Consider the following 14913-nt stretch of genomic DNA (forward strand, 5'->3'; position numbering starts at 1 on the left):
TAAAAATATCTCCAGTAGCTGAAGTTGGACATCCACGGCAGTGGTGTTTGTGGAGTCCTCCTCCAGCAAAGGACTACTGTAAAGCTCGTAAAAGCCAAACCACAACAGTCAAGGGCAATTCCTAACTGGAATGGGTTGGCATACAGCATCCATCTGGGAGCCTGTAGTCTTTGACGAAGATGGCTGCATTGGGCCATGTTGTAGACGGAGATCTTGGTCACCTCCTCTTCTCATGGAGTATAGAGTAAGGAGGTAGTGAAGAATTAGAGTGTCAGGCCACCTGAGTCAAAATTCTGCCACTAACTAGTCGTGAGACACTGAGCAAGTCACTTAGCTTCTCTAGATCTCGGGTTTTTTGTGAGCGACCTCACAGAATGAATGTAAGGGTTAAAAGAAAGAATGTACGTGACAGTGCCCTGACCCATGCCGACTATGAACTAAGGAGAACCTGCTGTTGCGTTTTCCTTCTAGAGAAGAGCACGTGGAATCAGGGAGAGTGCCTCTTACCAGAACCTCCATTCACTGTTGAGTGGTCTAGGTGCCCGCAGCTACGTAGGGTTCAGAGCTCCCACTATCTGTCTCCACACTGTACATTTCTAAAATAGTGCTGCTATTCTTAGGCTGAGATCCTGGAACCAAATCTAAAAAATGGTTTCAGGAAAGAACTTTGGTTTTGATAACCCTTCGTCTTGACCGGGCTTTGGGCTAGCTTTGGGTTTCAACACAGCAACAAAGGCAAAGGACAGGCTGAAGGGGTCAAGGGTCAGTGTAGGTCACGCAGACTCCCCCACCCAGGCCAGGCTGCAGGAGGGTTCTGTCCAGGCTTCTCTGGCAGCTTCTAGGAGGTGAGCGCAGGTTTTGTAAGAGAAATGGCCACCTGTAAAGAGTTTGTTTTTTTGCACCTGTCTCAGAAATATAGAGGACCTCTCAGATCTGGTCACATAATCTGATGTCAGAGCCCCTTCAGTAGCTTTGTTATAGGACAGTCAGCAAACAATATGCATTGGAGTATAGTAGAAGGTTCTAGGTTAAGAGTATTATTGTAGATTTTAGCACATTTAAGTTTAAAAACCACTTATTTCACTAGCTGTGTTGACTTTGGATGAGTTATTTATTATCTTTATTTTTTTGTTTTCTCAGTTATAATATGGGGATCATAATTGTACCTACCTCGTAAGGTTATCTTGAGGATTAAATGAAATAATATATATAAAAAGCTCTCAACACAGATCGTGGAACACAGTAAACACTCAAGAAATATTCACTTTTTAAAGAATTATTATTATAGTTGAGTCAAGGAGGTATACAAATACTCCTTGACATACTCAAATGCTGCATTCTTGAATAGATCAAAAGGAACGTACCCATACAAAATATAGCATAGAAGGGAGCGAAATGAGGGTAGTTACCCCTGGGGATGTGATTTTCTATTATCCTGGCCTATGTTCACAGAGCAGAGTGTTCCTGGACATGGACAGCAGGAGAGGCGGTGTGGGTGGGGCGGGAAGCAGGGCGGAGGTGTTCCAGAGGCGCAGAGGGTGTGAGATGCACAAGAGTGAGCTGTGGGTGGTGGGGAGTGTCGCCAGGGGTGGATGGCTGGACAGCCTCCTTCAGGCTTTTCTCACCAGTTGTTTAACTGATTCCAGTCCTGGCCTGGTTAAATCACAAGACTTTAAAAAAGAGACTCTTGAGTAGTGTCCCATGAACAGCGCTTTTAAACCCACCGCCTACAATGCCTTGCTAGTGGAAAACATTTTTGCAAAGACAAGCTCATCAGCAGTTGATCAAATACATACCAGAGATGAGTCGTCAGGGCGTGCAAGCATCACTTTTCCCGGGGGCCAGATGGAAAAGTGTTCTTCAAGGACATCGACCAGACACTGGCGGATGTGGGGAGACCTGAAGACGTCATTTTCTGATCCATCCTGCATTTCTGATCCATTAACTTTTTGTTTTAAAAGATTTTATTTATTTATTTGACAGAAAGAGAGAGCACAAGCAGGCAGAGCAGCAGGCGGAGGGACAGGCAGAAGCAGACCCCCGGCTGAGCAGGGAGCCCAACGTGGGGCTCGATCCCAGGACCCTGAGATCATGACCTGAACTTCAGGCAAATGCTTAACTGACTGAGCCACCCAGGTGACCTGTCTGATCCATTAACTTTTTTTTTTTTTAAGATTTTATTTATTTATTTGACAGAGATAGAGACAGCCAGCGAGAGAGGGAACACAAGCAGGGGGAGTGGGAGAGGAAGAAGCAGGCTCATAGCAGAGGAGCCTGATGTGGGGCTCGATCCCATAATGCCAGGATCACGCCCTGAGCCGAAGGCAGACGCTTAACCGCTGTGCCACCCAGACGCCCCTGATCCATTAACTTTTAAAAGGAAGTAAGAAATGTGAAAGTGGAAGCTTCCAGGATCTTTTCCTCATGAATCCTGCGGAGTTATTCCTGCCAGTCAAGAAGCATGTGCACTCAGCTGTCTCTGGTCATAGGCAGTTCTAGGGGTAGCTCCCCAGATCATGATGGACCCACTCCCAGAGGGAGGGATGGCTTCCCAGCACCCACATACACCATGTAACCTCCCCCTTCCTAGAACGATTTCCTTTTTTAAAAATTCAAATTCAAGTTATTTAACATATAGTGTAGTACTGGTTTCAGGAGTAAAATCTAGAGATTTTACTCACCTACCCACAACACCCAGTGCCCATCACAGCCTGCGCCCTCCTCAACGCCCGTCACCCACCTCGCCCATCCCCCAACCCACCTCCCCTCCAGCAACTCTCAGCCTGTTTTCTATAGTTAAGAGCCCTTACAGTTTGCCTCCCTCTGTTTTTACCTTATTTTATTTTTCCTTCCCTTCCTATATGTTCATCTGCTCCACCTCTCAAAGTCCACATATGGGTGAGATCATATGATATTTGTCTTTCTCTGACTGACTTACTTCGCTTAACATTATACTCTCTAGCTCCATCCATGTCACTGAAAATGGCAAGATTCCATTCCTTTTGATGGCTGAGCAATATTCCATTGTATTTCTATACCTCGTCTTCTTTATCCATTCATCAGTCGATGGGCCTCTGGGCTCCCTCCACAACCTGGCCAATGCGCTGCTACAAACATTGGGGTGCACGTGCCCCTTCCAATCAGCATTATTGTATCCTCTGGATACATACCCTGCAGTGCAATTGCTGGGTCATAGGGCAGTTTCATTTCTAACTTTCTAAGGAGACTCCATACAGTTTTCCAGAGTGGCTGCACCAGTCTGCATTCCCACCAACAGTGTAAGAGGCTCCCCTCTCTCCCCAACCTCACCAACACCTGTTGTCTCCTGAGTTGTCAGATTGAACCTCTCTTTCTGGAATGATTTCTGGTTTGGTGCTCCTGTGATAATAATCAACATGACAATAATGACAGCAGCTGTTCTCAGTGCCTTCTGTAAGTCATCCACATCACTACATAGTTAACTTATATTATTTCCTTTAATCCTCAAAACCACTTAAGTGCCATTATCTCTAGTTTGCAGAGGAGAATACTGAGGCTTCGACAAGGTCATCTATTTGTTGCTCGAGTGAATGGAATAGAAACTTATTTATTTATTAAATATTTTATTTATTATTATGTATTTATTATTAATTTATTATTATTAATATTTATTTATTTATTTATTTAAGTAGGCACCATGCCCAGCATGGAGCCCAACTTGGGGCTTGAACTCACAACCCTGAGATCCAGACCTGAGCAGAGATCAAGAGTCTGATGCTTGACCGACTAAGCCACCCGGGAGTCCCAAGAGTTTATTCTTAAGTAATCTTTACCCCCAATGTGGGGCTCGACCTCACAACCCCAAGATCAAGAGTTGCATGCTCCATCGACTGAGCCAGCGAGGTGCCCCTGGAATTGAAACTTTAAACCAGGACCGTGTGACCGCAAGGTCTTTGCCTTCAACTGCTAAACAGTAGTTTAAACGAAGGCGGCCATTTTGCAGGACAGGAGCTACACATAGAGGCCTATGCCCGGCAACTCTCTTCTTGACACCAGCCATACCCCGACAGTGTCTGCGGATTCCAGGTTTCTCTTGGTTCTCTTTTCAAGAAAGAGGTTAAGCCCTTAGTTTTGCCCTGTTGCATGAGTTTATGATGTATGCTTTTTGGTGGGCATTACAGTTTGTGGTTCTTGATTGACAACGTGACCCAGCAACTGGGTTCCAATCACAGCCCTGCAACATACGAGGTCTGTGACTCTGGGAAAGTTGCTTCATTTCTCTCGGTTTTTGCATCTGTAAAGTGGGAACAGTAGCAGCACCTCATAGGACTATCAGGAAGATTGAAAGCGCTTAGGAGGGCCAATGGTTGGTGTTTGGTGCTTAACAGAATGACTTAAACTTAGGAGAGTTTGAGCATTGATATACCAGGTGACATGCTACAAATTTGCACAGTGCTCATTATAATCTCAAATTTCCTGACTGGTTCGATTCTTTAACCAAGAATTACTGAGTGCTTACTCTGTGTCACACACGCTCTATGACACAAGGGTCATGGGTGCAGGGAGGAATAAAGGCCCGCAGGGAATGTGTGGGTGCCAGAGGGTGGGACAGACATATAAACAGGCACCTTCAGCTTAATGTGCTAAGAATGGAGGGTGCGTTAGTTGCCTGGCGGAGGGGTACATGGGTTAGCCTGGCTCTGTAGGGAACGAGGAGAATGAGTTAGTCCCAAGCAGAAGGACGGGAAACGGTTTCTCTGCAGATTGAATGTGTAAGAAGACACAAAGTTGGGGAGCAGCATGGGAGGTGAGAGGTCCTGGGAGAGATCTGTTAATGTTCAGGTACAGTTTTTTTTTTTTAAGATTTTATTTATTTATTCGACAGAGAGAGAGAGAGAGCCAGAGAGAAAGGGAACACAAGCAGGGAAGCAGGACGAGTGGGAGAGGAAGAAGCAGGCTCATAGCGGAGGAGCCTGATGTGGGGCTCGATCCCATAACGCCGGGATCATGCCCTGAGCCGAAGGCAGACGCTTAACCACTGTGCCACCCAGGCATCCCTCAGGTACGGTTTTTAACCTAGGAAATGAGGCTGGAGTCAAACGTAGGGGTGGGGAGCTTGACTTCCATCTGTAGGTTGTGGGGAGCTATTTCAGTGGGGAGTCACAGTGTGGAGGGTGGGCTTAAGGGGACTAGGAACGGTCAGGATAGGAGCAGGGAGACGAGGTGGGAGACTGTAGAGAGGCAAAATGACCCAAATCAGAGCAGTTGAGCCGGATGGAGAGGAAAGTATGCACGTGAGAAATATGCAGGAGGTGAGACTGTGGGACCCGTCATTGAATGGATGTGGGGAGTGGGAAGGGAAGGTTGGTGGACAGTTACCCTTTGCTGCTGTAAATTTTGAGTTAATGCACTTCCTTCCCTGGGAGTTCTCATTTGAAAGGATAATTCTTTTTCCATGTTTTCGGAAGGATCAGTCAGACAACTAAACGTCCAGTCTCCTAATGTCCGGTAGAGAAACTATAGCCAGTTCTAAGCAGTCAACTTAAAAAGAGTATCGATATTATAGCACTCAGCCTCCCTGCGACTCGTTTTTCCAATCTGTAAAAAAGTAGTGCTGGTTCCATTGGATTGACCTCAGGATTAAATGAACCAAAGCTTTTCTAACAGTAGCCACCGTCAAGCAGGCACTCAAAGTAGGTGAGCCGCAGTTAGTTTCTTGAATCCAACTATGTGGGATCAAATCCAAGATTGGTGCGAAATTGAACAAAAGGAATTACTTGATCTCTAAGCCTTAGCTTCCCATCTGCAAAATGGGGACAATAAGAGACTCTTATTAAAAAGTGTCAATTTCCTGGGCTGGCGAGCAGATTGAATGTTGGAATGCGCACCAGATAATGTGGAGCAGATCCTGGCACATAGTAGGGAGTCAGGCAAAGTAAGCTCCCATTATGTCCCTTGTTGTGTGCTAAGCATTTTTATGTGTGTGAAATAATGTTATTTTCCCTGCATCCGATATAGTAGGTGATAAAAGCCTTATCTTATGCATGAGAAGACTGAAGCATGGGGAGGTGACGTGCTTTGTCTAAAGTCATAAAAAGCTACAGCTGAGCCCACACCTTTTCTGGAAAGCTCCACAAAGCTCTAAGGAACACACTTTTGAAAAACACTCATCAGAAAATTCCTTCTGTGACTGATAAGGAACCAAAGGTAGAGGGATAAAATCACTTTCCAGGGTCCCAGACCAGGAACTCTTTGGAAATGAAGTTAGTCAGTCCTCCTGCACTTGTCCCAGGGGCTTAGCCTCGGGCATGGCCACCCACCCGGAGGAAGGGGGCTCCCCTCTTGCTGAAAGCCTGTATTCATGTGCACAGGACTGATACTTCATTTTCTGTGACTTTCAGATTTTCTGTAATAAATATGTATGACTTTTACAATTAAAAAATTCTTTTAAAAAATATTAAGTCAGTAGGAAGAAAGAGGGTATCGGTAAGCCAAGCAGGGAGTAATCCCCAGTATGTGGACTTCTCTTGCCTTTGGATTTCCAATGACTTGTTGGAGTGACTTCGGGTTGGGCAGCAAGTTATTCTGGAGAGCGGCGGAGCCGGTCCGTGAAGGTGTGCTTGCTTTCCATTTGTTTATTTGTAATGCTGCCCCAAATGAGGCCCGGCATGGTAAGCCTTCCCTCCACTGTCTCCAATGCCCCCTCTCTCCTCCTCTCAGGGATTCTGGTCCCAAATCACCAACTGTCTGGCAGGCCAAGCCCATTTCTGTCCCTCTGCTTTTGCCCACATGGTTCCCTCTGTTTATGAAAGTCTTTACCCTCTCTCCACTCATCTGTTGCTGACATTACTTTCCAAAGGCCCATATCCATCCACTTCACTTGTTCCATGATTTGCTCATCCATCAACAAATATTTATTAAGTGCTTCTGTATGTCAGGCATTGACTGTTCTAAGCCCTGGGGCAAAGTCAACACATCTCTGCAATTGCAGAAGTAAATTCTTGGTGAGAGAGGCTGATATTAACAGGTAAGCACAGGAACTCCCGTGTTATCTATCCATCCATCCAATTTCATAATGTGCTACCTGCTACGGAAAACACCCAGGTGGTCCTATTGTAGAACGGGTGATCAGAGAAAGCTGCTTCGGAGAAGCAACCTTGAAGTTGATGCCTGAGGATGTAAGCAGAGGGCTGTGGGGATGGTGACGGAGGACCTTCCTGGGCAGATGAGACCCTTAGTGAGAAGTATGGGAATAATTGGGGGAGCCAGTGAGGCTGGAGCAGGGTGCATGGCTAGCGACTGTCCAACCCACTAACTCTCTCACTTACACACGTAGTTTATTATCTGACTCCCTCCAGTAGGGTGTGAGCTTCATGAAGCAAGGCGCTCTTGTCTGATTCGCTCACTACGTTATCCCCAGCGCTTTATACACAGTAGGCACTCAATAGATGCATTTTGGAGAATGAACACATGAATGAATGGCAAAGAGTGCAGAGCTAGGAAAGTGGAGAGGTAGCCCGGGGTGAAATCAATCGTACAGGGGCTGTGGGTTATGACGGGTGCTCGGGTTTATTCCCCGTATGGTGACATGCAGCAGATATGTCAACACAAGAATTGTATGATCTGATACACGCTTTTAAAGGATCCCTCTGGCCTGTGGTGTAGAAAGAATCAGGGACCTGCAACTGGAGAATCAAATTATCTTAAGGGGCTATTACAATAACCTGGTAGAAGGAACATGGTGCTGCTGGCAGTGTAGACAGAGAAAAGGATGAATTTATGATATATTTTGGAGGTAGGAATAATAACTTGCTGATGGATTTTTGTGGCAGATACTTCACATTGATTTCCCAGTATCCATTCTCCCCTTCCTCTTTACTAATTTAATGCTATGTAGTATAAATTATATAACATCTATAATATAAACGTTTGGGGGTGACAGTGTGTTTAACTAAAAAAATAATCTGCATTTTCCAGGTTGTCTTGCAGCGAAGGGTGGCCCTGAGATATAGTTTTAGCCAACAAGACGGAAGAAGGAATTGCCGGCAGGGGGTCTTGACAAGCTCTTTAAGGGGAGGTGAAGTCACCTGTCAAATACCTTTTTCCCCTTGCCGCTCTCCGTTTCCCTGCCTGGATGGCAGACGCTGGCGTGGATGGAACAGCCATCTGGAAGACAACGGGCAACAAGCATGAGGACAGAGTGACCCACTCAGGAAACAGAAAGATAGGACGCAGATCTCTGTGGACATGCTGGGCGGCTTCTCCACCCTGGACTGCCTCTCCTTGGTCTTCATTGGTGAAAAAACAGAATCAAACTCCTATTTGGTTAAATCTCTGTGAGTTACATGTTGTTTATCTCCCACCGAACATATTCTGATTCAGGTTGGATGGAGGGGAAGCAAGGAAGGAGACTCTGATGATTTTAGGTTTTGTATTTTTGTTTCCCTAAACAAATATTTAAATGGAAAACTGGGTGAGGAACAGAATTTAAAGGCGGGTGGTATGTGTCAATATGTGTATGTGTTTATGTGTGTGTGTGTGTATGTGTGTGAGGAGAGAGAGACAGACAGATGGAATTCAAGACTTTCAGTATGGAGTATGTTATGCCTGAGATGTCTGTGAGACATCGAGGTGATGATACCAACCAAATAGCTGGGGATATGACCCTGTGGTTCGCTGATCCTTCTTATCTAGAGCAAAGATAGGAGTCAGGCAATTGTCAGCATAGAGGTAGTATTGAAGGTCATGTAAACGGCTAGGATTTTCAAGAGCAGGAAAGTATGAGGATGGAAGGAAGGCAGGCCCTCGGCTAAACCTGGATCATGTGAACAGTGAGGGTGAAGAAGAGAATTGCTGTCGAAGGATAGCCAGTGGAGAGAAACAAGAGAGTCAAGCAGTGTCAGGAAAGTGGAGTTCCTGAGCGCATCTCACTGACGGTGTTGGGCGTCATCCATCTGGCACCCTATATCTAGCCCGTGTTGGGACATTATTGCTCTTTCTGCGCGTAGGCCACTTTCTGTCTGTGATACAACCTTCAGTCTCCTGGGGCTAGGATCGTGTCTGTCCTCTGGAATTCCACATTCCAAGCACAGCACTTGACCTTGAGGGCATACTCCTTTGCTTGGAAACGGTGATCTGTGCCCCGCTAGGGTCAGGGAGAAAGAAGATGGTGTCCAGAAAGAGGAAACTGGTTTGGAAACATGAGCAACTGGGAAGTGTGCTCCACGCCAGCCTGAAAGGCTCATTGAGTAGCAGAATGAGACACATGATCTGACCAGAAAGAAGCTTTTTCAAGAATAATCTTAAAGCACACATTGGCTCTTGCTCATGGGGCCTATTAAAAGCCAGACAGTTGAAAGAAAAGATGGTACAGAGCACAAGAATTCTGTTGGGTCAAGGTTCAGACGGAGAGGGTAGTGTGGACTGGAAGCACCAAAGGCTTGCTTATTCTGGAAGCTGAACCCCAAAGGACAGAGTGTTCCCAGAGCTAAACTAAGCAGTGGTGGCCACTGGGGTGAACTAAGGATGAAGGAGCTCTGAAACCCTGACTCACACTGACCCACACTCATGGCACTGGCCGGTTCTTAAGACTTTCTACAGGGGTCTTTGTCATGAAGGGCTGACATCTTGCTATAGAGGCCTAGGGTGTGGGAGAAAGGTGTAGCCCAGGGCTAGAAGGCAAACTCCTGATCATTCACTCATTCATTCATCCATCCATTCATTCCTATTCCATATGCAATTATTATTATAGACCAAGTCCTGGGGATACAGTGTTGTGAAGGGCAAAACAAATACCAAATACCTAATAATACCTAATTTTATGAAATTCATATCCTAGTGGGTATGGTTTGTGTGTATGTGAGGACAATACATAGAAAAAATGAACAAACAAGGTGGTTTTGTGGTGTTACGAGCTATGAGGTAAGACCACACATGAAGCCATGGAGCAGAGCTACCCAGAGCGTGGTGCCTGGGCCAGCAGCACCATATCACTGGCATATCGTTGGCAATGAGCTTGTTGAAATGCATGATCTCAGGAGACGCCTGAACCGGAGTCCTCATTTTAACAAGATCTCCCTCACAATCCCCATGATTACCACACATGTTGAAGTTTGTGAAGCACCATGCTTTGTGTTTGGAAAGGGGATCTTTCGGGGGGGTAGTGATGGAAGGTCTCTCCGTGGAGGTGACATCCCAGATAAAGCCTGAGTGAAGAGAAGCCATCCATGTAAAGATCCATGCAAAGCAGAGCATTCCGGATGGTGGGGATGGAAGTTTCGGGAGGCTAGATGGTAATGAACTTGGTGTGTTCAAAAAACAAAAAGATCTGCTTCCACATCATGAACTCTTCTCTTCTCTCCTTACCTGGCTAACCCTCACCCAGCTGTCAGATATCAGTTTAACCCTCACTTCCTTTTGGAGGCTTCCTATACAATCCCACCCCCACCCTGTTCTAGGCCTGTGTGAGAGGGGTCTAATTGTTTATCTCAACATATCTGCCATCTCGTTACTGAACGGAGGCTTTATTTTTATTTTTTTAAATTTTATTTATTTATTTTTAGTTTTTTAAAGGATTTTATTCATTTATTCGAAAGAGAGAGAGAGAGCACACAGGCGGGGGGCGGAGGGGCAGAGGGACAGGGAGACACAGATTCCCCACTGACAGGGGGCCCTGAGGTTCGATCCCAGGACCCTGAGATCATGACCTGAGCTGAAGGCAGATGCTTCACTGACTGAGCCAGCCAGGCGCCCCTATTTATTTTTAATTTTTAAGTAATCTCTACACCCCATGTGCGGCTCGAACCCACAAACCCGAGATCCAGAGTCACACACTCCACCAACTGAGCCAGTCAGGCTCTTGTGAACAGGAGCTTTATGATTTTGTTTAATGAATAATTGAATGAAAGTGAGAAACCCAGACAGATGGAAGAGGCAGGCTATAACAGCAGTCATACTAAGGCTTTGCCTAGCGGTGAGGTCAGTAATTCTTGAAACCCTCTGGTATTTTCTTGGGCAGATACACCCCCGCTCTGCTCACTGGGCCACCAGTCCTGATACATTTCCTTCCTCTTGACCCTTATTGCTCTGCGATCTGTGTTCAGACTCTCCCTAAATATTTCCTCCCAGTCAGGGATTCAGGGTCCGGCAGAGGATATGAGCTGCTAGAAAGGATATGCAATAGAATAAACTAAAATGCAATGTGTTACATCGTTGAGAACCAGCAACTGCTGGAGCTCAGAGAGGGGCTTAGCTCCAGATTCTGGAGGGATTTAGGAAGTTCCATTTGAGCTGGCTCTTAAGAGAGGAAAAGATATTTTTTTCAAGTTTAAAGGGATACTGGTGAGGTGGCAGTCACTGGGTGGTGGGGTTTGTGGAGGAGCCGTGCTGGTGGTGCTGGTGATGTTGGTTTTGAATGGAAATGGCGGTGGGGAGTGGCGGTTGTGGTGAGGCGGTGGTTATGGTAATCACAGCGATAGCTTAGCATTTTTCACACAGAGGCCACAGCATATGCCCATGAGTATGAAGTAATGAAAGATCTCACTGAGTCCAAAAACTAGGAGAGGTTCCCTTGGTAGGGGGGCTGCAGATAACACGGGTAGGTAGGTTAAAGCCATTCTCATTAAATGTGTAAGTCAGTGATGGACTTGGGTAGTGTTGGTTTGTAGGAAGAGAACTGGCAGCATGGCAGGGGGATGATATCTCCTGTCCTAACTGCCTCTCTCATTTTATAATTGTCCAGTTAAACACTGAAAGGGAAGGGTCAAAGGAGAGTATGGAATATGCACATCACCACCTCTCCTTAAATCCAGAGTCCCACAGAAGGAAAGAATTTTCCTTTTCAGGAGGGGTAATGTTGAAATCACTCAAGAATGATATTTACTGGCTGGCTCAGTCAGAAGAAACTCGACTCTTGATCTCGGGGTTGAGAGCTCAACTCCCATGTTGGGCATAAGCTTACTTAAGATGAAATAAAATAGGGGCGCCTGGGTGGCTCAGTCAGTTAAGAGTCTGCCTTCAGCTCAGGTCATGATCCCAGGGTTTGGGATTGAGCCCCACATCGTGCCTCTTGCTCAGGGGGGAGCCTGCTTCTCCCTCTGCCTGCCTCTCTCTCTCTCTCTGACAAATACATAAATAAAATTAAAATTTATATGAAATAAAAGGTGATAAAATAATGATATTTGTAGATCTTTGTTGACTCATGGGGGGTGACATCCTGATAAACCCATTGAAAGTAGAAAATTTTATAAATTGAAAATGCATTTAATGGACCTAACCCACTGCACCTCATAGCTTAGTTAAGCCAGGCTTCACCGTGCTCAGAACACTCACGGGATCCTGCAGGTGGCCTAGAGCATCTAACACAGAGTCTATTTGATAGCAAAGTGTTGACTCTCCCATGTGATCTACTGAGCACTGTGCCCAGGTGACAAACAGGATGTCTGTGTGGGTGCTGAATGGTGGGAAGTGTGCACCTTGTTGACCGACTTGGTGAGGGTGCTCCCTGGAGCTTGCCCCCCCAACACGGGAGAGGATCGTACTACATATTGTCTGGCTAGCTCTGGAGCAGATTAAAATTCAAAATTCAAAGGGCGATTTCTACTGAATGCATATTGCCTTCACACCATCATGAAATCCAAAACCCTAAATTGCACATTGTAAGCTGGGGGGGCCCTCTGTAGTTAGCTCCATCCATGTAACTGCTTTCATCTATGTCATCGTTCATTACTTCTTTTACTCATTCAAAATACTTTTACTGAGTGTTTGCAAAGTTCAATGCCTAGGACAGGATGGTCAAAAAGAAGTGTAAGTCACTTCCTCCGTAGCCCTCAAGGAGCTTACACAAGAGGTAGGACTGTGGGGAGCAGGCAGAACCCAGAGTCAGGACTCCCATGCACCGTTCCTGATTTTGTAGACTTAGAGCAGCTCTTTAACTTGCTCGTTCCTGAGCCCTTACTGTGCTCATAGTACTATGTTAGAGAACGCGAGCATACATGCAATAGTTCAGGGAGAGGTTGACCAGATGATTTTTAAGATCCTTTACAAATTTAGTATTTCATGATGAAAAGTTCCAAGGTACGCCGAGAGCCCTTGGACTAGAAATAAGCTCAAAGTCTATGCTAACTTTGCGAGTTGCTATAAAAATCACAGAAAGCCCCCCTTCTCCACCCACATACACAGAAAAAGTTCTCTAGCATTCTTGTAAAAGGTGACGGTGGATTTGTGAGGGGCTGTCATTCTGTTTGCAAACCCTGAGCGCAGGGCATGGGACCATCCAAGGGAATTCAGGACCGTGCGGGGTGTGGCTGGGGACGTGGTCATATAATGAAAGACCCAGTTGTTCTGTATTTGTGCTGGGGACTGTGGTTGGAGTGGCTGTGGGAACTTAAACTTTGTGACTTTCTGTGTAACAGAAATCTCAACCCCCAAGTGTGCAGAAGTGACTTTTCTGACACAGCACATGTAACTTGGCTCCCTCCTGATGTCTGTTTTTCTTGCTCTCAGAAGAAGAAATGGCCTAAACAATTCTCATGGGCCAACAGTTGAAAAAATATTTATTTTGGTTTTGTCGAGTGTGTTCCCTATTAAAACGTGAACGTTCTGAGGGGAAGGGAGATTCTCATTGTGTACGTTTGATTCATTTATGCTGAGCCTATCAATTGTTTTGAGGAGAGACTTTATGTCCGAGAAGGCTATAGAAAGCTTTACTGCCCCTTTCCTTTCAAACAGGAAGTTGCATTTTGCCAAAAGTAAACACATGTGAACCCGGGAAGGTTTGTTTAGTTTCTAACGCTGACTTCAGGACCTGAGAATGGAGACTGCGCTTGGCAAAAATGCCTTCTCCGGGATCTATCTGGGCCAAAATGTTCTCTGCTCGGGACCTGGCCTTTGTGCTCTGGTAAACATCCCCCTCCCACCAGCCCCCAGAAATGCACTGCCAAAGTCCCTCGGCAGCTTTGCTTACTTATCAGAAACATTCTAAAGCTGATGGCAACTTGCAAACATCCTTTTAGTGGGACATCGCCTTCTGAAGAGTGGCCACTTTATGGAGACGGCTTGAGGTTTGGAGACCTCAGGGGATGTGAGAGCAGTTTGATAGTCTGGCTGAAGAAGCTTTAGGACAGATACGGTTTCTACTCAGCCAACATGGCAGCACCAAGCACTTTATAGTTTCTAGATTTAGGGATCTTATAAAGCTTCACACAAGCCCGAGGAGGAAGGCACCATTATTATCTACAATCACACACAAGGAAACCAAGGCTTACAGAGGTTAAGAAACGGCCCAAGGTCACACAGTGAGGTAAGTGATGGAGGCCTCTGGTCTCTCTGCCTTCTGCCTTCCAAACCAGAAGGTTTGGAGATTTTAACTAACTCAAGATTCATATCTGAACTTCAGGAAGTTACAAAACATTTAGGAGAGACCCACACGATTCAGGTAAAGACCAACATCAGACAACTTGTGAGGACAGGCCAAAGAACCGAACAAGTTGCATTTACAGGTTTTCATGAATACGCTTAACATTACACTCTGTCTCGTTCCGGGAGAGATTTCGGGCAGGTGGTAAAAATTGGGGGAATGCCTGCATAAGTGGGAATGGTGGGGTCCAGAGGAGGCTGTGATCATTCTCCGAGGAGGGGCTCTGGTTGTCCCTCGATAAGGAAAGAATTTGGGAAATTGGAATCGACTCTATTTAGGGAGCTTGCATTAGAAGCTACTTCATATAAACATTCTTAGTACACTTGGTGACCGTCCCGGGGCCTTGCGCTGCACTCCCTAAACTCTCTTATGCCAGAGAGATGTTTTGTTCACCTAAACATACAAAGAAACATATGGCCTGTGATGCCATCCATCGTTGAGAGGCAGTGGCTAAGCGAGCTGATTCCGGACCTGAAACTCAGCCTCCCCCCACCTCGCCAACCCATTGGGAACCCATG

The sequence above is a fragment of the Ailuropoda melanoleuca genome, chromosome 6 (assembly GCF_002007445.2).
Source record: "Ailuropoda melanoleuca isolate Jingjing chromosome 6, ASM200744v2, whole genome shotgun sequence".
NCBI lineage: Eukaryota > Metazoa > Chordata > Mammalia > Carnivora > Ursidae > Ailuropoda > Ailuropoda melanoleuca.